Source organism: Pan paniscus, chromosome 3 (genome assembly GCF_029289425.2).
Source record: "Pan paniscus chromosome 3, NHGRI_mPanPan1-v2.0_pri, whole genome shotgun sequence".
Lineage (NCBI taxonomy): Eukaryota > Metazoa > Chordata > Mammalia > Primates > Hominidae > Pan > Pan paniscus.
In genome coordinates this window covers 92,773,180-92,795,192 of record NC_073252.2, presented here as the reverse complement: position 1 = coordinate 92,795,192, position 22,013 = coordinate 92,773,180, and the positions used below count along the sequence as shown (strand labels likewise).

Below are 22,013 nucleotides of genomic sequence, written 5' to 3'. Positions count from 1 at the left end.
TTCTTGTTACTCAAGAATATCCTTACAGAGGCCTTCCTTGACCACCTCATATAAAATAGCCCAGTCACATGCTGTCTTATCACCCTGTCTTGTTTTCCTAATGGCAAATTTCACTATTGGAAATAATCTTATTTATGTGTTTGTGCATAGCTGATTGTGTTTTCACTCTCTATAAGTTCAATGACAGCAAGGATCCTGTGTCTCTTATAGTCACAGTGTCCCCACAGTGTATAACAGTGCCACACACAGAGTAGGCATTCAAACATCTAAGTAAAAACGAATGTAATTAGAATATTGGCATGTAAGTGGATGTCCTGAACATCATGAAAACAAATTAATGCCTGATGTAAATTATACATTATCCCTTCTTACTACTGTGATGGGCTTTAAAAATACCCAGAAATAACATAACAAAATGTCCTTTTTGTCTACTCCTAAATCTTGGCTTCTCTCTGTACTCTATCCCTAAAAAGTTTTATTTTCACTCAATTTAAGTTATTAAGTCATATAAGCGACTTTTTAATCTACCTTTCTAGCCGCAACCCCTCCTTTCCCTGAATTCTGGCCTGCCTATACATATCTCAACAATTCTACTTCAGTTTCTGCCATCATATGAAATTCAGCATATGGAAACCTGAAATTATTAATAGTATCTCTAAGGCAAAATCAGTTTTTCCTTCTGTCTTTAATACTTTTACCAACCATCCTCTGAATACCCATATTTAAAAGCTAGAAATAATCTTGATTATGAAATTCAAGAACTGGAAGAGGGACTGGAGGACAACAAGTAAAGTGGTCTTCAAGTTTTTTTAAAGCTGTGTTAGCCTTTTTTAAAACAAAAGCTTACCAGGAAGTCTGATATGTAAAACAGATGAATTTGCAGTTGTTCTGGGAGTTAAACTGGTAGTCTCTGAAGAAAACTTCAAAAAGAACCACTAATCTGGTCCAAACTTCCTTTTTCTTCTCCCTAACCCCCTTCAACACACACACACACACACACACACACACACACACACACACAGAATTATACAGCTGACAATGTAAGTCCAGAGAGCTTAAATCTTCTTTGCAGGTAAGAAATAGTAATTCTGCCCAACACAGTTATCACCCAGAACAATGCCTACCACATAGAAATAATTTAGGAGTCAAGGTTCTTAAAGATCGGTGTTACCTCCATGCTTACATCCATCAGAAATGATTATCAGTTATTGCAAAGTGATACATTTCATGCATGGCTTTTATTGGATGACATGAAAAGAAATCTTCAGAGTTTAGAGTAAAACTTACAGCTTCTAATTATAGACATATTTACCCACTTCTAGTGAAAGAAGTCAAACATGAGTCCAGTGAAAAGAATTGTGGCACCGTGAAAAAAGTAAAGTCTCAATTCCATAGCCATCCTAGCCTCACTTCCTATTTCTGAGCATGGTTTTTCAAACTCTCTGGGCCTCACCCTCTTCATCTTTAATATTATTAATGTGTGTGATGACACGCTAAGACTCTTTCAATCCTAAGTCTATGATCTGCTATTACACTATTCTTAAGTATTTTCCTTGAGCTACTGCATCCACAAAGAATCAGTATCACAAGTTAGAGGTAATTTGGAAAAGAACCAATCGTCCTACAAGGATTTCTTGAGTATCTATCACATACCAGGTACTGTGCTGGGCATCTGAAATTCAGAGAAAAAGAAACAAGGGACACTATCTCACCTCAATGAGATAACAGTCCAACAAGGAAGCGCCAAGCAAGTAACCATATAGCACAGAGGTGGACACCGAAAGAGGGGCACTCAGAAGCCTGAGAGGCAGAGGCAGTGGTGAGGGGGCTTCTGAAAATCAGGAAGGCTCTGCTAGGTTGGAGTAGGTGACAACTGACTTTAGATTTGGATGATAAATACGAGTTGAGTGCTCAGAAAGAGCTGGAGGAGGTGCTATATGTGGCAAAAGATAAGCATATTTTAAACTGCCTTATACTTTTAAACAAATAATAATAAATCAGCATTTACTGTAATAAAAATACTTTATCAGGCCATCTCACACAGTTCCCAAAGCTTATGAGGAAAAATTTAAGTCAATTTCCTTTTAATAAATATTATTTAACGACTGGAACATTTAGAGAAACATACATAAGCAGGCCGTGGCAGCACGTCACTCAGGGACAATAATCTAACAGGGAATTTCAGACAACCTAGCCTAGACTAAATGCTGGGCAGCACCTGGCAGACAAGGTGGCAAAGCCCCTATAAATAGTGATGATTCACTAACATGACATAAATCAAGATTTTAACTCACCAAAAACTAACATTTTGATTTAAAAACACAAATCAGTGCCATTAAAATTCATCAGCGGCCTCTAGCACATGAGTAATGAGATCATATCAACTTATATCATGTAACTAAAAGGAAAAGGTGGTTTTCTAAATGGTAATTCAGATTGGACAAATAACACACTGTATCAAGTTTTGTAGCTCTAGGCCATATTTTGCTAAACACAAAGGTACATTATGCATGACTAAAGAAAACAGTGAAAATCAGAGCAATTAATTTCCCAGCTATGTTTCCCATAAAAAGACATCACTACTATGATCTGCTTATAACACAAGCTTTTTTGCATTGCACAATGATCTAGGTGTGTAATAACTTACATATTTCACTAAGATGTAACATCCTTCAAAACATCCTTATAATGAAAGTTTTCCAAAAACATTATTGATCACCGGAATGTCTCATGTTTTAAAATTACTGACGAATCCTTTACTATTTTCTTTACAGTTAGAAATAATTCTTCTTGATCACTACAGTGTAAAGGGGTATAAAGTACAAAGACTGAATATTTTCTTAAATACTAACGTCCCAGTTGACACAGGACATTTCCCATAACTTGCCCAAAACAATAATTAGGAGAGTTGTCACTGGAATCCTAAAAATATATGTAAGAAAACAGAGATTCGTTGGCATCAATTTAGCACAGCAAGAGATTTCCATTAAGTGCTTTTTCAAATTATTTGCAAACACTTTTTAGCTGAACCCTCACATTTCCAGTGGAGCCTTTTATGTTTCTTTGCAGAACTCAAGAACCTTTTCTCAGGTGGCTCTGCTTTGCTGCAGGTAAGTTTGGTATTAACACATTTTCTTTATCTGTTGGAGGTAGTGAAACGGCTCTCTTCCTCCGTTGTCTTTCACTGGCACCTTTGTGGCCGCTCGTAGTCACTGACCTCACCTTGGTGGAAAGGTGGCTAAGAAAAGAGCAGTTCCTAATAACTCAAGGGAACTGCAGCGTTTCCATTCGGAACAAACAGCAGGACCCAGCTGGAGGGGTGCAGCTCTAAAGAAGTAAGACCCGCACCGCAGCGGACAACTTCCAGAGGCTCTTCTCCAACACCGCCAAACACAGGCGGAAACACGGAGCCTGGATAGAAAGAGGGACGAGCAGAGAGATGGGCGCAGAGAGCAAGAGCCAGGGGAGCCAGGAAGACCGGGAGCGAAAGCCTCTTAAGAGAGAGAGAGACCAAAAGATTGTGCGAGAGTGACAGAGCGAAGAGGATGAAGGGACAGAGGAGGGACACACTGGGAGAGCCAGAGCAGGCGGTGGGGAGAGGGAGACAGACGCACAGAAGGAAAGAGAGACCGGGGGGAGAGGCAAAGGATAGCAATAAGGAGAGGAAGGGAGAAAGGAAGAAAAGGGAGAGAATGAAAGACCCAGAACTTGAGAGAGAGGCATAGAGAGAGAGAAGCAGGAGAGAGAGGAGAAGAGACAGGCAACTGAAGCAGAGACGGAGCCCAGTCCAAGGCGCCGGGACCAGCCCGCTGCGCACTTTCCCCCACGGCAAGGCTGGGTCTCGGGAGGCGTCCGGGGCAGGTGGGTGCCTGCGGGTCCCGCCTGGGCTGGCCCTGGGCCCCCGCCCCGCCGCCCAGCCGGGCTCCCTCCCATTTCCCGGATTCCGCGACTGCCCTCAGCTCGCCCTCCCGCCCCATCCCTCCGCTCGCAGGTCCGACTCCCTGCCTTGGGGCGTCCCTCCAGCCCGAAGCACGTGTCCCGCCCGCCGCCGCCGCTGCCCCGACTCCTCGCCTGCGCAGGCACGAGGCCTCGGGGTCCCGGCAGAGCCGCCCGCGCACAAAGCCGAGGCGGCCACCGCCTGACCCCCTCCCCGCCGCCACCGCCCCACGGCCGCGCAGCCCGCCCTCGCTCTCGCCCTCTCCCTCGCGCGCTCCGTCCTGCCTAGGGCGACCGCCGCCCAGCTCCGCACCCAGCCGCTGCCCGTCCCGCGCCGCCCCTCGCTCTGCCCGGCTCTCGCCGGCTCGGCCGCCTCCCGCGCGCTCGGGAACTCGGCCACCCGCAGGGGACGGGGCCCCGCCGCGCGCGCCTTACCCGCGGCTGCGCTCCCGGCTCCCGCGTCCTCAGCGCCGCGGTCTCCGCACTGCCCGGCGTCCCGCGAGGCCCCGCCGACTCCGCGCCCCGCGCCCGGCCGCGCCGTCAACTTCTGGCCGCCGCGGCCGCTCCGCCGCCGCCGCCGCCACCGCGGGACTTTTTTTTTTTTTTTTTTTTTTTCCCTCTCGCTCCTCGGCTGCCTCTGGAATTTTTTTTTTTCACTTGCCCTCTCCAGCTCCCACTAGTGATTGGAGACTGAGAGCCAAGTACTTAGCGGACGGATTACACTTCTCAACGCACTTGGAGCGGCCCCAGCGCCGCCGCCTGTGTGCGGAGTGCGGAGCCGACTTGGGGAGCGGCGGGGTGCGGGCCGGAGGCAGCCCGGGTACAGGGGTGCTCTTCCCAAGCCCTGTCCGCTGCTCAGAGCATCCCCAAGATTTCCCTCATGGGTCCTGTCCTGGTTGTTTAAGAAGGTTTCCAGAAAACCTCCTGGTTTGAAGAACAAAGATTCGTGGAATTATTGTACCTTGAGAGCTGGAAAGGGCTCGCAGAGATGATATAATGTCGTGGACTTCAACTTTTCGGGGCCATAGACACTTTTCAGAAATTGATAAAACGTTGACACACCTTGTAAAAAATGAACACATTAAAATTAAGCCTGCAGTTTGAGGTGGGGGTTTTAAGAATCTTGAAATATATACAGCTGAGCGTCCAAGGGAAATGAAATATTTCCCTTCTACATATTTTTTGAAACCGTTAAACGAAAACAACAACCAAAAAATTAAAAATAAAAAAATAAAACCCAAAAGAGAAAACCCATTCCATTTGTATTTGATGACAGTTTACAGTTAGTCGTGTTTCTTTTGGAAAAGTATGTAACGTCTTATACTTTGTGGTCTCCTTGCTAAGTCTTTAAGTGTTGAAACACTTTCTAAGTGGGTAAATACAAAGTAAGCTAGTTCACAGTCAGAAATTTGGGGAGAATAGTTAACCTCTTTAAAATCAGCCATTTTGCCAACTCTATTTCCCAGGGAGATATCTCGTGACTTCCAAATACTCTTTTCCTTTCAATACCTTTCAGCTTCCCACCCTCCAGCATTACTTATTTTCTCCTTCTGTAAAATTTTTTTCTTCCAAAATATTGACAAACCGTCTCTGGTCACCACCAAGTGTGTGATCTAAGTCATTTTTTTTTAACAGTTTTTCACCCTGAAGTAACTTTCTTCCAATTTTCTTTATATCTATTTCTATATTCAATTCTTAGCCTACTATTTTCTTTCAACTACTCCCTTTTCTTAAATTGTTTCTATTAAATCTTTTTTAAACATTAAATGTAATCTTTTTGGACTTATCAATAAAAAATTCATTTGTGTATTAATTTATTTTATGCAGCTTGCACTTAAAGCAGGCGGTGCCCCCAGTGTTTATTGAGTGTATGAAAATGTGGTCATGTTTTTTCTATAAAAGCAATGTTAGAGTCTCCACAAAGGTCTTTTTGCCCCATGATATATCTGCATTGTGATTTCTAATGCCAAACTGGAAGAAGAAAGGTATCTGAAAGAAAATTTCCAAAACAGGTGAAATTAGTCATTGGCATCATCTGACCTTCCTTATTCAACCACTGTTCCAGTCCCCAGTACCAGTACTCATCCTCTTGCCCCAAGAATTCCAAGATAAAATCCATTCATTTTACTCTCATCCCAATTCTTCTCTGATACCCTCACTCCCACCCCTTCCCTTTTCCACCTCCTTTCTTTCAAAACAATAAAGCATATGACTACCTAAATTACCTTCTACCTGGTCCTCAATCCAATTTTTCATCATCTCCATCCTCATATTAACTAAGTGTTTTGGGGGGAGAAGGGGGCTTGAAGACACTGAAATTATAACTTCTACACCATTAAAATAAAAGACAAAGCAAGGAATTATGAGCTATTATGTAATTAACTAAAAATAATAAATTATCGAAAATGAAATATGAGTTTAGAAATATGAGTTTTAAATATTGAAAATAAGATACCAAATTATAATTCATTACAGAGCTTATGATTGTATACATACAAAAGCTTAGAGAATTTACTGGAAATCCATAGAACTAAAAATGTAATGTGTTGATCATTGTCAATATCTCATCAACATTAAGCAAGTTTAAAGAGGAAAGAAACCTGATTGAATCTATCCTTTCTACTGTGTGAATTACTGATAATTTGTATTTGACAGCTGTATAATCTCCCTTAGAATTGGAGCACTCATAAACTGCAGTGAAATAAAGCAGACATTATGCAGAATGTTTTGGAGCTAGTGGTATTGTCACCTGTATCTTTTCAGAAGTTGCACTAAGGATTATCTTTCCTTGGCTTAACTCCTCCATTCAGCAAATATCCTTCAGAGAATCTGCTGGGTATAAGATACTGATTCAGGGAATACAGGCATCTCTGGATAGAGAAGACACAGATTCCACTTCAATCAACTTACAGACAAGGAGATAGATTTTTTTAAATACCTTGTTTAAATATATTTTTTAAAATTCCAAATCAGAGAACAAAGGAAATTCCTGTAGGTCTTTGGGATGAAAAAAAAAAGCACTCCAGGTGGGAGAAAATGGGGTACAGGGGAGACTGTGTTTGAGGTGGGCCTTAGATGGTAACATTTCTGTAAGCAGGAATGGGGAGCCTTGGAAAGAAGCTATTCAAAAATCAACATTTTTGAGTGCCTATGACAAACCAAGTCCTGGTATTTGAGAGGCCAACTCTGTCCATTCCTTCTTGAAACTCATAATACAGAAGAAACAAGATACTTAAAAAATATATAGAACTTTCTATGAGAAGTACATTAATGCATGAACACACAATTATTGGAGCATAGAAAAATGAACTATTCTGCCTAGAAATCTCAGGAAAACCTTCCTAGAGTAGTCACATTTCATAAGGGTCCTGAAGGATCTTTAGAGATCAAAGCGGGGCTAGAAAGAGAATAAACATCCTAAGCAAGGAGAACCCTATGAAAAAGCATGGCGTGTTTAGAGAACAGCTGGTATCTCAGTGCTGCTATCCAAGTGATGAGGAGAAGGTGCAGCCGATGACTCTCTTAGGCTAAGCAGGGTTCAGAAATAACCTTCTCAAACATACTAATGAAATTGATTTTTTCCTTATTAGGTGATGGAGAAGCACTGGAGATTTGTAAGCCACGGAGTCAAATGGTGGACTGGGATTTTCAGGAGATCATTTAGAGGTACCTGGAGAGGGAGAAATGAAAGCACAAAACTAATTAAGAGTCTGTCATTGAAAGAAGGAAAACTTGAACCAAGACAATGGTGTAACTACCAAGACAGCAGACTCAAAAGACACTTCATATATTGCTAACTGTAGCCTTGGATTTTGGTGCCTTTAAAGGCCATAGGAGCCAGATGTGGTGGCATATGCATGTAGTCACAGATACTCAGAGGCAGAGGTGGGAGGATCCCTTGAGTTCAAGACCAGCCTGAGCAACATAGTGAGACCCCCACATGCCCACACCATCTCTAAATAAATAAATAAGTAAATAGAGACCACTGGGGGGAGAAGAATAGAAAGGAGGGGCTTCATTGGGTGCATGACAAATTTTAGCAAAAGCAAGATTTTTTTCCCCTCTGCTTCTACATAAGGAAACCAGGGCAGTGTATATAGGACTCTCAAACACTTGCAGGCATATTTCCCATTAAGAAAGACATTTGCCCAGGCCCACTGGAATTGAACTATTTGGGGAATTTATAAGTAGAGAAATAGGACAGACGTGGAGACACAGCTTGCTTCTATGCTGTCAGCCTCCCCTTCTCCTTCCTCTTCATGGATATCCTCACTCCTACCACTTTCCTTTTCCACCCCCCTCTTCTCTCAAAACTGAAGGTAAAGGATTTGACCACCATTAATATATTGTCATAAATCAAGGCATACAATGCTAAGTAACATTCTAGAACATGTGCTTTTAAACTATTTCTCTCTAATTGTGGAATAAAAGTCTGCCTCTTTTCAGGTATGGTATTTTAGGAATCAGGTGAAGGAAATATTTTTCAGTGTAAGAAAGAGATCTTTTTCTTGCTCTTCTGTTCCTACTGCTGTGGTTGTCTTATTGTCCACTGCTACATGTTGACTCTACATATACAAAATAAGTGGTTAAGCCTCTCAACAAACAGAGTATTTAAATTTTTGCTTGTTAATATAATAACTTGGTGAAATGTGTACCTTCCACAATAAAAGCCACATTTATGGTGTGGTTACCATGATACAGGCACACTACTAAGTAGCTCACATTTATTATCAACCTGAGGCCTCATAATAAGGTATTATTGTATTTCCATTTTACAACTGAGGAAAGCAAGGCACAGAGAAGTTAGATAACATTCCCACGGCCATGCTAGAAATTGGAAGAGGCAGGATTTAAACATGAATTGTCTGGCTGCAGCATCTCAGTCTTAACCAGTGCACTAAACTGCTTCTATAGCACTGAGAATGTTTTTTGGTTTTTGTTTTTTGAGATGGAGTCTCACTCTGTTGCCCAGACTGGGGTGCAGTGGTGTGATCTCGGCTCATTGCAAAGTTTCAAGCGATTCTCCTGCCTCAGCCTCCCAAGTAACTGGGATTACAGGTGTGCACCACCACACCCAGTTCATTTTTGTATTTTAAGTAGAGACAAAGTTTCACCACTTTTGGCCAGGCTGGTCTCGAACTCCTGACCTCAGGCCATCTGCCCGCCTCGGCCTCCCAAAGTGCTGGGATTACAGGCATGAGCCGCTGCACCCAGCTGATAATTTTTTAAGTAGACATTGAACAGACACTATACAAAAATACGTGAAGATCTTGAATCTAAGATAATGTGTGCGTTTGATCTTAGAACATATGGAAAAGCAGGGTACTTGAGTCCTCTATATTTCATTAAAGGCATTTTTGAGGTTCTGAAAGCTAGCTGCTGGGGGAAGAAGCTGGTGATAGCAGAGACCTGGGAAGCAATGAGGTCTGTGGCTTTTAAAACTCCCCTCTCTGGGTCAGTGCTTAATCACCTTGCCTAGGCCTTTTGCCAAGTTGTAAGCTTCTTTAGGATCTTTTCCCTGTCTTTTACTACTCTCCCCCGGTTTTCCTAGCTAGAAATGGGTGCTTTTAGCTCAAAAGCAGATTTTTGCATGTTGTGCTGTGGATTGCATCATAAGGTAGCAAGACTTCCCTCACAGAAGCATTTAGCACAGGTAGAGATGGGATATTGTGGAAGGAGATAGTGCCTACAAGGGGTTGAAGGACAGACTCTAAAATTCTCTAAGACTCCTTTCTACTTTATGATTCTGTATTTAATATATTATGAATAATTTCAATATTAACACAAATATCAATACAAATATAATTTTATATAATTTATATAAATGCTGTTAGTCATGTGAATATGGATATTAATTCACATTAATACATATTATTTATTGTGAATTATTTAATATGAATTAATATATTTCTTGTTTGTTTGTTTGAGACAGAGCCTCACTCTGTCACCGAGGCTGGAGTGCAGTGGCAAGATGTCAGCTCACAGCAACCTCCACCTCCTGGGTTCAAGCAATTCTTGTGCCTCAGTCTCTGAAGTAGCTGGAATTACAGGCATGTGCCACCACACCCAGATAATTTTTATATTTTTAGTAGAGACGGAGTTTGATCATGTTGGCCAGGCTGGTCTCAAACTACTGACCTCAAGTGATCCACTCACCTTGGCCTCCCAAAGTGCTGGGATTACATGGGTGAGTCACTGTACCCAGCCTGAATTAATATATTTCTAAATATATTAATATATTTTCTGATTCTGGTATATAATATGTCAGTGATAACCTCACAATTAAAATACACATCAAATTACTCTCATATCTACTATATTTTCTGCTGATCATTTTATTTGGTTTTATATAAAACAACTGTGATTATATATGGGAAGAAATAACACAGAAATTCTAGTTCTGTAGCAATTTAATTTTGTCTAACATGTAAGTTAAAGAAAAATAGAACTCCTCAATTGAAACAGAAACAAGCCATAAACTATGAAAACATCTGAAGTAGCTAAGCTACTGGTTCTGTTTTTAAAAAGAAAAAAATATCTTTGGTAGGCCAAGATGGGAGGATCCCTGGAGGCCAGGAGTTTGAGACCAGCCTGGGCAACATAGGGAGATCCCGTCTCTAAAAAAAAATTTTAAAAACAATTGGGTGTGGTGGCATATGCTTGTAGTCCTAGCTACTCAGGAGACTGAGGAAGGAGGACTGATTGACACCAGGAGTTTGAGGCTGCACTGAGCAATGATCAATCCACTGCTTGGGCAACAGAACAAGACCTGTCTCACTTAAAAAAAAAAAAAAAAAAGAAGGCTGGGCACAGTGGCTCACGCCTGTAATCCCAGCACTTTGGGAGGCCGAGATGGGCAGGTCACGAGGTCAGGAGATCGAGACCATCCTGGCTAACATAGTGAAACCCCATCTCTACTAAACAAATTACAAAAAATTAGCCTGGCATGGTGGCAGGTGCCTGTAGTCCCAGCTACTTGGGAGGCTGAGGCAGGAGAATGGTGTGAACCCAGGAGGCGGAGCTTGCAGTGAGCTGAGATGGCGCCACTGCACTCCAGCCTGGGTGATAGAGAGAGACTCTGTCTCAAAAAAGAAAAAACTGAAGTAGAAATGTTAAAATGATTTTACTTTTTTTTTGCTGTCAACATTGTTCCAACTTTTCTTAATAAAAGCGGATATCATACCCACATGTTTATATGCTGCCAAATTACGCAGGGCTTGATAATAAATTAATCTCTTTGAAGTCACATTTGAATACAATGTCATATTAATATTGTTTTTTGAATTTTCAAACATTTCTAAAGCTAGAGCATCTTTTATTTTGAACCATCCTAATCCATACACCTACATGATTCCTAAAACTAGAAAATAAGGAAAAAATTCTGTAACAAAACTTATAAAAATAATTCCTACATCTGTTTCTTTAGAGTCTCATGTTCCTGATGACTTTTTCCTTCTAAAATGATTTGCCAACCTTGGAACTTTTCAGTGTTTTCCCTGACTCACAGTATATTTACAGTGTGTGCCTCAGGAAGAAATATACAGCAACTATTTCCTTCTGTACTAGAAAAAAACACAGAAAAGTTAGGTAACAAAAACAGATGAAGAGCAATTTTCTGATTAAACTACCTGAAAAGGATGAGTTTACTAAAAACTTATTAACTAAAAACCTATTCTTTCCATCAGACTCTCTTAAATTGATATAATTATTTAAGGCTAGTAGAGAAAAGAAATTTAAATTCTATTCCATAATTTTAGAGACTGTGCCTTATTTAAATTCATAAAGCTTTTAACATGGTGTTAATATCAGAAATAATATTGAATATTACCACATTAACTATAAGACATTGTAGGAATTCCTTTTTGATATTCCTAATTGTAAGACTAATGTCTGCATTGAAATATAGACTGTGAAGATACTCATGGAAAGCTATACAGATTTCCATCCTACAAAACCATGAAGACAATGATGTCCAGGACATACTGCAGGATGAAGCCCCAACCTCTTTGGCAATATTCAAGGAAACTTGGAAGTTTCATGCTACTTTTAATGGAAAGGAAAATGACAGAACCAAAGTCAAAGGAGGAAAGGCAAAAAAGAGAGAAAACGAGTCCTCTAAGTAACAACAACAACAAAAATAGGAATGAAGGAAAAAAAGATCAAAGAGGAAATCACATTCTAAAATACATCTTTTCTTTCTAGTGGCAGAATTTCGTTTTAACACACAAAGTCAAACTTGTGATTTTGTTAAGTAGCACTATTCATTAACACAAGCTAGATATTTACATAGTAAGTCAGAATAGCATGAAGTATTGAAGATCTGATTGTAACTCACCTGCTTAAAAACTGTAAAAGTTCTCATTTGCCTACAGAATAAACCCATAACATTCTGGAAGGACTTTCAGAGCCCATACTGATCTGGTCTCAGCATTTTTTTTCCAGACATGTCTTCTCCCAAATATTCTAGCCCCACAGACTGCTTGCCAACTATTTTTACACCTCCCACCATTTCTCCTGCCTGTTATACTGTCTGGCCCTTTTCATCATCTGGCCTTCACCTTCTAGACCCTAGTCAAGTGTCTTTTCACTCATAAAATATTTCTTTCTCTAAAAATATTGTTAACTGTTTCTCACACTTCTACATTATCACTGTCATGTATTTTATACCTTTGCATATTCTTTTTATTTCTCTTTTTTTTTTTTTTTTTTTTTTGAGACTGAGTCTCGCTCTTGTTGCCCAGGCTGGAGTGCAGTGGCACGATCTCAGCTCACTGCAACCTCTGCCTCCCGGGTTCAAGCTATTCTCCTGCCTCAGCCTCCTGAGTAGCTGGGATTACAGGTGCCCACCACCACACCTGGCTAATTTTTGTACTTTAAGTAGAGACAGGGGTTCACCGTGTTGGCCAGGCTGGTCTTGAACTCCTGATCTCAGGTGATCGGCCTGCCTTGGCCTCCCAAAGTGCTGGGATTACAGGCGTGAGCCACCGCGCCTGGCCTCTTAGCACATTCTTAACACACAGTATTGTTCCTGGCATATAATAGGTGCTCAACATACTTTGGCTATTGAATGACAACAGAACCTCACAGTTGAGTTAAAAAACCATGAAGCTGAATCTTAGAACATCTATAGACTCCCAACTATATTGGCCACCCCAAAAAAGATCTTTTGAAACAAAGATTAGCATCCTATAAATGGGCTGTGTAGGCAGCGAGTATATAGGGTTTTGTTTCCAGTTTATAAATATTTTAAATTAATTTTTTTAAACACAGGAATAAAAACCTACACAAGTTTATTTACTGCAAGGCTAGGGCAAGCAGTAGAGTGGTGCAAAATGGCACCAGTGTGACCTGAGTAGAAATTTGAATGAGGTGTGAGATGGGAAGGGCCCAGATGATGGAAGGCTAGTTAATCATGGGAGTTGCTATCTGGGGGCGAGGTGGGCATGATGGTAAAATTTCTTTATTCCTGGCTGAGGAATTCAAAGACTATCATCTTCAACAGGTAGAAAACAGACATCAAATCATCATCATATTGCTGGCCAGGCATGGTGGCTCACGCCTGTAATCCCAGCACTTTGGGAGGCCAAGGCAGGTGGATCACTTGAGGTCAGGAGTTCAAGACTGTCTAGCCAACATGGTGAAAATACAAAAACTAACTGGGTGTGGTTGCTTGCACCTGTAGTCCCAGCTAATTGGGAGGCTGAGGCAGGAGAATCACTTGACCTGGGAGGTAGAGGTTGCAGTGAGCCAAGTTCGCGCCACTGCACTCCAGCCTGTGCGACAGAGCAAACCTCTCAAACAAACAAAAAAATCACATTGCTGAGCATGTGTGAGCATTCTTACATTCCGAGCATTCTTACCTGAACAGAGAGTATCCCAAGATGTTGTTTGATGCAAATGAAAGCTCCTTGAGTACAGAAACACAGAATTAGTAATCTGACACCTAGCGTATATTACAGATTTCATAAACATATGAAGACTGGATGAATAACATAACATGACAATGTACATCAATTTCTGGCATTACTATTTCACCCACCAAATGCTATTATAGCAGAATAAGGACAGAATTGATTCTTCTTACACACACAGTCCTATTACTGACCAAATAAAATTTAGAGTGAACTGAAATAACAAAAACAATAATAATACGGTTAAAAGAATGGCCATTATTTGTTCATTGCTTACTATGTGCCAGGTACTGTAGCACTTATTTTGTTATCTCATTTAATCACGGATATTATTAATACCATCATTTTACAGATGAAGAAAATGAGGTTTTGATAAACTAGGTAATTTTCCAAGGTCTCAGAGCAGTATGTGATGGAGTGGATATTTAAAGCCAGGATTTTTAGGATGTATATCTCACATTCTTAACTAGAACACCCCCTTAGACTTTCTGAATATAGACACACACTTATCTATAGTTTGAAGTGTAAGCTAATCCGTGGATGGACTGAGGTGCTTCTAAATGGATCAATCATTTTGTTCTTTTTCCTGTTAGTGATAGATGTTTCTAGAACTATGGACTTACCTTCAAACATTGTGTTATTGTGAAACAAAAGAGATAAACCATTAATGCTTGAAGGTATTTTATAATGTTTCATTGCCTTACAGTTACTTCAATGCTTTTACCTGCGGACATGATGTCACACACAGATCATAAAATGCTAATGACAAAGCTATCATGCAGGTATCATAGAGGACTTTTAATATCATCTGATGTTAAAGATACAATTTTTATGCTAGGTTGAATTTCCAACATTAAGAAGTAGTGAGGAAACACAACTTGGCATCTGTCTTTCCTTCTGTCGAAGGTTTTAAAGCATTGAAATTATACTGAATTGTTTCATGCTAAATTACTCTTAAGTTTTATTTTACACACACACACACACACACACACACACACACACACACATATATATATATATATATATTTTTTTTTTTTTTTTTTTGAGACAGAGTCTCGCTGTCGCCCAGGCTGGAGTGCAGTGGCACAATCTCGGCTCACTGCAACTTCCACCTCCCAGGTTCAAGCAATTCTCCTGCCTCAACTTCCCAAGTAGCTGGGAAAACAGGCGCACGCCACCATGCCCAGCTAGTTTTTTGTATTTTTAGTAGAGACGGGGTTTCACTGTACTGGCCAGGCTGGTCTCAAACTCCTGACCTCAACTGATCCACCTGCCTCGGCCTCCCAAAGTGCTGGGATTACAGACACGAGCCACCACGCCCAGTCATTTATTTTTAACTTTTATTTTAAATTCAGGGGTACAGTGCAAGTTTGTTACATAGGTAAACTTGTGTTATGGGGGTTTGTTGTACAGATTATTTCATCACCCAGGTATTAAGCCTAGTACCCACTAGTTATTTTTCCTGCACCTCTCCCTCCTCTCACCTTCCACCTTCCAAAAGGCCCCAGTGTGTGTTGTTCCTCTCTCCGTGTACCTTTCTCCTCTACTAGTTGCTAAACTTCTTGAGGTTGGGACTATATCTTTGCATGTTTGTGCCTAGCATTTAGCACACTCTGTAGCACATTTACCAGCATTACATACATGCCCAGTGAATAGACAGATCATACTACCTATATTGAGGACATATAGGTCAGAATTAAAGAATAAATAAAAAACCACGCTGATACTTTAATATGAATTCTCAAATGGAAATACATAAGCCTTCTCACCTCCAGTATTAACTTTGCAAGAGAGAATTCTCAAAGCCGACAAGAAGCCTGGTGCCCAGTGACAATAGTCTACTGTGCACATGATACAGAAACTAGAGACAGTGTTTTGAATGGTGCTAATAAGCCAAGGACACTGAATAAGCATGATGAACATTCCCTGGACAGTGAAAAATCCACTTGGAGAAAAGCTACTTTTGCCTTTGAACACTCATTAATAAAGTTGCTGCCTTATTCTGCCCTAGTTACAGTGCTTTTTTTGAAGAGAAAGCAATCAACCAAAAAGTTTATGACAATGAGGGCAGATTTTTTAAATAGAAAAATAATAATTGTATATTTTTATGGCGTACAACATGATGTTTTGCTATGGGTATACATTGTGGAATAATTAAATCAAACTAATTAGCGTATGCATTACCTCACATCCTTCTCTTATTTTTGTGGTGAGAATAATAACAACCTATTTTAGTAGTAATTTTTTTTTTTTTTTGAGACAGAGTTTCACTCTGTCACCAGGCTGGAGTGCAGTGGCACGATCTCGGCTCACTGCAACCTCAGCCTCCCAGGTTCAAGCGATTCTTCTGCCTCAGCCTCCCAAGTAGTTGGGACTACAGGCACGTGCCACCACGCCCAGCTAATTTTTGTATTTTTAATAGAGACGGGGTTTCACCATGTTGGCCAAGATGGTCTCGATCTCCTGACCTCATGACCCGCCTGCCTCAGCCTCCCAAAGTGTTGGGATTGTAGCTGTGAGCCACCACACCCGGCCTCTAGTAGTAATTTTTAAAGATACAATACATTGTTATTAACTATAGTCACCATATTGTACAATAGATATCTTGAAATAATTTATTCTAATTGAAATTTTGTATGCATCAACAAACATTTATCCAATCCCCCCACCTGCCAGCCTTTGGTAACCACCATTTTACTCTTTGACATACCAATTTCATATCCTTTAGACATTACCCATAAGTGGGATTGCTGGATTATATGGTATATTTTTAATTTTTTGTGAAACCCCCATGGTGTTTTTCATAATAGCTATATTAATTTACATTCTTACCAACAAGCCTTACCTCTCCACATCCTTGCCAACAACACTTATCTTTTGTACTCTCAATCATAGCCATTCTAACAGGCACGAGGTGATATCTCATTGTGATTTTAACTTGCATTTCCCTGACAATAGTGATGGCAAGAATTTTTTCATAAACCTGTTGGCCATTTGTATATCTTCTTTTAAAAAAATATCTATCCAGGTCCTTTGCTCATTTTTAAATTGGGTTATTTGTTTTCTTATAATTGAGATGAATTCCTTATGTGTTTTGATATTATCTCTTATTAGATGGTAAGCTCTCTGTCGGATGTATGATCTCTGAATATTTTCTCCTCTTCCATGAGTTGTCTCTTCACCCTATTGATTGTTGCCTTTGCTGTGCAGAAGCTTTTTAGTTTGATATAATTTCATTCATCTGTTTTTATTTTACCTGGCTTTTAGAGTTATATCCAAAGTATCATTGCCCAGACCTATGTCATGTAGCTTCTCTCCTGTGTTTTCTTCTCTTTGTTTTACAGTTTCAGATCTTAGATTTAAGTCTTAGGTCTTAGATTTTGAGTTAATGTTTTTGATATGGTGTGAGATGAGGGTCTAATTTCATTCTTCTGTATGTGGATATTCAGTTTTCTGAGCACCATTCACTGAAGAGACTTTCCTTTCCCCATTGTGTGTTCTTGGCATCTTTGTCAAAAATCAATTGACCGTAAATGCATGGATTTATTTCTGGGTGAGGGATTTTAATGACTTTCAAATCATTCGACAGAACATCTCACATGAATTATTACTACATCTGCAACTCATCATAACCTTAAAATTACTGATATTCCTAATTTCTACATTTAGCAACTTGAAAATTTTGTACTTGGTACACAGCATTTGTGAAGACAGATCGATATGTATATAATATACATAAAATTAGTATAGAGATAACCAAGGCAATAATCTCAATATTATGTTTGTGGCCACTGTTGCTGTTTTAATGCTCTTCATGCTCCAGGATGACTTCCCCATGGGAGTATAGTAGAAGAGTGGGCATATATAGCCCTCAGGGAGGGGGCAAGGTTTGGAATCCAATTATCTACATGCTTTACTGTCTGTTACACCACAAAGACATAAACCTATTCTATTTTACTACTTACCTTTTCAGTTAATTTGTAATAGTTTGAAAGCATTATTTCAGCATACCCATGGAAAAATAGACTTCTGAGTTGAAGATTCCTATGTTTTACTGTGATTTAAAAACGAGCAGCCTTACTTAAAAAGAATAGTCTTTCTATGTAACCATGACCAAGCTAGATTGTATATAACCATATTCCATATATATCGTATATGTTTTGATACCATATATGTCATATAGATCTTGATACAGTAGCAACAGGAAAGCCTTGATACCAAGATTTTCATTTGTTTAAAACTAACAGCCAGGAAATTATTTAGGTTCTGGCTCTAATTAATTTATATAATGTAGACCGAGGCTACATTGTATCAATGTATTATTGGTTTGGAAATGAAAGAAGACTCAGACAGTTAAATTCCCCATAGCCTAGCTATGTAGTTCTGTAAGCATAGGGAATTCATTAAGCAGTAATTCATAGTACTTTTTCTTAAGGTTTTATTTGTTTTTCTTTTTGTTTTCTTGTAGAGCAAGATCTTACCAAATCCTTTAGTCATGGTCTATTTCGTTGCACTCATATGGGTGTTACTGCGAAGGTGAAGGACTAATGACTGCAGCAGGAAAAAGAATTGGATGTGTCATGAATTATGGCCCTGCTTATACTTCTACTTCAACCATAATCATTTGTTTAAACAAAAAGTTCTGCATTTGAATTGTCACAATTGTGTGTGTGTTATAAACATCTCATATTTCATCCAGGCTCAGCCAACACTTGCCTTTATTAACACTCATAATCAAGAAATAAAATCTCATACTAACCAAAAATTATCCTTCATAAGAGAATATAAACAGAAGTCTGGTTCATAAACTTACTAATTAACACCTCTATTCTCATGTATTAACTAACATTTTTGTTTCGTCTTAAAATAAATAAAACTTTATGACATGCTAATAATTTATTTAAAATTTTATCTTTCAAAGGCTTATCTTCTCTTAATGTTCGACTTAGGTTTTTTTATACTATTGATTTTGCCTTTAGAAAATTTTCATATCCCAGCCAGGCAATGTGGCTCACACCTGTAACCCTAACATTTTGGGAGGCTGAGGCAGGAGAATCACTTGAGGTCAGGAGTTTGAGACCAGCCCGACCAACATGGTGAAACTTCATCCCTACTAAAAATCCAAAAATTAGCTGGGTGTGGTGGCAGGCACCTGTAGTCCCAGCTACTTGGGAGGCTGAGATAGGAGAATCACTTGAATCTGGGAGGCAGAGATTGCAGTGAGCCGAGATCAGGCCACTGCACTCCAGCCTGGGCAACAAAGCAAGACTCCATCTGAAAAAATAAATAAATAAAATAAATATCCCTCTCCTATAGCATACAAATATAGGCACTAAGTATACATTGCATACCTTTTCTTAGATCATATTCCAGTTCCTGTAATTTCCTCCTCCCTTTTTTTTCTCATAGAGGGATTTATAAGATTTAGGATTCACTTTTGTATACAGCATATTCTTTCACTTTGGTTTTCCTATGGAAACCAGTGTATTTTCATAGAAAACATGTTAGCTACTCTACCTTCCTATGTACTACGTCTGGATTGCAGCCTTCTTCTGAATGAGCACTGTAATTACAACATTCCCTAGACTACATCAGAACTCATGAACAAGCAGAACTGCAACATGCAACTTTCTCAGTAATCAGTAATCAAGTTCAACAGGATAATCAGCAACAACCAGCACAGGGAGGCAGAGTGTTTCTCTCACTCTCTAATAGCAATAACGTATTCATGTTTTTATTGTTGGGGACCTTCAAATCATTTTAAGAAGTCACAGTTTTACTGTGGTGTCAATAAAACCAGAAAGACAACCAAGAATTTTATGGTATAAATTTGCCTTACTAACTGTGCCTGAAAAGATGAACAGAGAAGAGTGATTAATGAGCCTAATCATCTAAGTGGAAGAATACTCAATTCCGAGTTAATTCTCACTCAAGGTTTTTGTCTATCTAACTTACCAGGCAGAGAAGATACACAATTAATAAACTGAATTCTCAGCTTTTTTCCTGTTATTTTTGGACTTATTAATTCAACAAATATTAAACAGGTTGATATTATGCTGGAATGCTGAGAACGCATTAGGCAAGACAAAAATCTCTGTTTCAATGGAGTGTAAATCCAAAGACGGAGGTAGATAAAGCAGTTACTAGTGTGGTTGTTTATTCATGATTTATTAGCTACTGTGCTAAGTGTCAGGTATACAGCAGTGAGCAAGACAGACAGGCCTCTGCCCTGGTAGGAGGTGTGTATTAAGTCCTAAGAAAGCAGCAAGCATTAGATCTTGTCACACAGAGGATATTTAAAATCGTCTTTAGGGGACAGGGATGTTGTTCTAAAGACAGTGACAGCTTATCTGAGACCCAAAAGGCAAATGACACATGGCCATTTAATGGATGAGGAAAGGAAGAGTTTTCTGGCATGGGACTAGCAGATGCCCAAAAGTCAGAGGAGCATCTCTTTGTCAGGTCCCTAGAGGTAGCCCTGTGTGGCTGAAGTAGAGGATGTAGAACAGGATGCTGTGAAAGCAGAGATAAGCAGTTTACCAGACCATGAAGGACATAATAAAGTGGACCTTAATGGAATCTGAGCCAGGCTGCCTGGGTTCAAATCCTGGTTCAGACACAAACTCTGTCTTGATGACTTTAGGTATGGCGAATCATTCTATTGTCAACCTAGTTAATCTGAGAACCACATTTCACATTCTTTTCTCACAGATAGTTCTCTGTTAGCATGGCCAACTAGATAACTTTTACAAGATTTAGGAGGTAGAAGTGAAGCAGCAGCCAATACCCTCTAAAAATCATCGTGATTGGATGTAGTGATGGACAGACACAAAGGTCCCTAGAGGGGCTTTTCCTCACTCTCTTCCACTTCACTTCCAGCTCTTCTTCTCTACTCCGGCTCCTCTGACTAGGAGCAGCCCTAGGACCATCAATGAATACTTGACCACAAACCCACAGAGGCAAAATCTTCCCACAGACTTATCTGCCAGCAGCTTCACAGTCCCACTTGGGTGGCTGGATGTGCTTGGCTTTTTATATTGACTGGCTGGGAACCACTCAGATCTTCCTTCCCAAGCATCTCATAATGTTATATATACACATTCTATAATACATCCCTTATCTTACAACACACAGTGGATGTGTTTCTCTGACTCATATATGGAACAAGTTGCTTAAGCTCTCTATCCCTGTTTATCTTAAAAGAGGATGATAATAATTACAATAGTATCTGCTTTATGGGGTTGTCTTGAGAAAATAATGTATGCTCACAAAATGATAGCTATTTTGAAAAGTTCATTCTTTACCTTAAGGTGGATGGGGAGTCGATAAAAGATTTTGGGTAAGTGACATGATTGGATTTTTGTTTCAGGACAACCAATCTGAGTGAGATGTGGAATACAGATGTGAGGTTGGTGAAAGTAGAGACAGAGACACATTCTGTCACAGTAATCATAATTTTTAATCTTGGTAGCTTACACTGAGGTAGTGGCCCTGGGATTGAAGATCGGGGGACAGATTCAAGAATCTTTGAGAAACTAGAAATGACAGAGCTTGGTAAATTAAGTATGGGGAATGGAGGAAAAAGAGACATGAAGGATTATTTTCAGGTTTCTAATTTAAGAAAGTGGATGGATCATGGTGCAATTTTCTGAAACAGTAAAAATGGAAACAGAACTTGTTTGGTATGAAAGTGATGAAACTGGTCTGGCGCAGTGGCTCAGGCCTCTAATCCCAGCACTTTGGGAGGCTGAAGTGGGCGGACATGAGGTCAGGAGATTGAGACCATCCTGGCTAACACTGTGAAAAGCTGTCTCTACTAAAAATACAAAAAATTAGCCAGGCGTGGTGGCGCGAACCTGTAGTCCCAGCTACTTGGGAGGCTGAGGCAGGAGAATGGCGTGAACCCAGGAAGCAGAGCTTGCAGTGAGCAGAGATCATGCCACTGCACTCCAGCCTGGGCGCCAGAGCAAGACTCTGTCTCAAAAAAAAAAAAAAAAAAAGAAAGAAAGTGATGAAACTTGGTTTTAGATATGATGAGCCCAGGGTATCCATGAGACATCTAATTGGAGATGATAAACAGGAAGTTACATGTACTAAACAGTTGAGTCTGGAGATGAGGCATGAAATGTTCGCCTATCTCTTAATCCATTATACTTATAAAGTAAA

The 22,013-nt window shown here is 39.9% G+C and overlaps 1 protein-coding gene and 1 long non-coding RNA gene across 4 annotated transcripts in view; one reads left to right on the top strand and one right to left on the bottom strand.

The window, feature by feature from the left end:
• BMPR1B (bone morphogenetic protein receptor type 1B) overlaps positions 1-4,507 on the bottom strand; it is a 398,993-nt gene extending 394,486 nt beyond the window's left edge. For all 3 annotated transcript variants that reach the window (XM_034958931.3, XM_034958930.3, XM_034958933.3), the window contains exon 1: positions 4,372-4,507. The gene's annotated coding sequence lies outside the window, so the exon portion shown is untranslated. The remainder of the gene's footprint in view (positions 1-4,371) is intronic.
• On the top strand, positions 4,456-18,742 carry LOC100992395 (uncharacterized). Its single transcript, XR_158260.6, has 3 exons — positions 4,456-5,041; positions 7,527-7,602; positions 18,316-18,742. It is a non-coding gene; the product is annotated as an uncharacterized LOC100992395 (long non-coding RNA).
• The last annotated feature ends 3,271 nt before the right edge of the window (positions 18,743-22,013 follow it).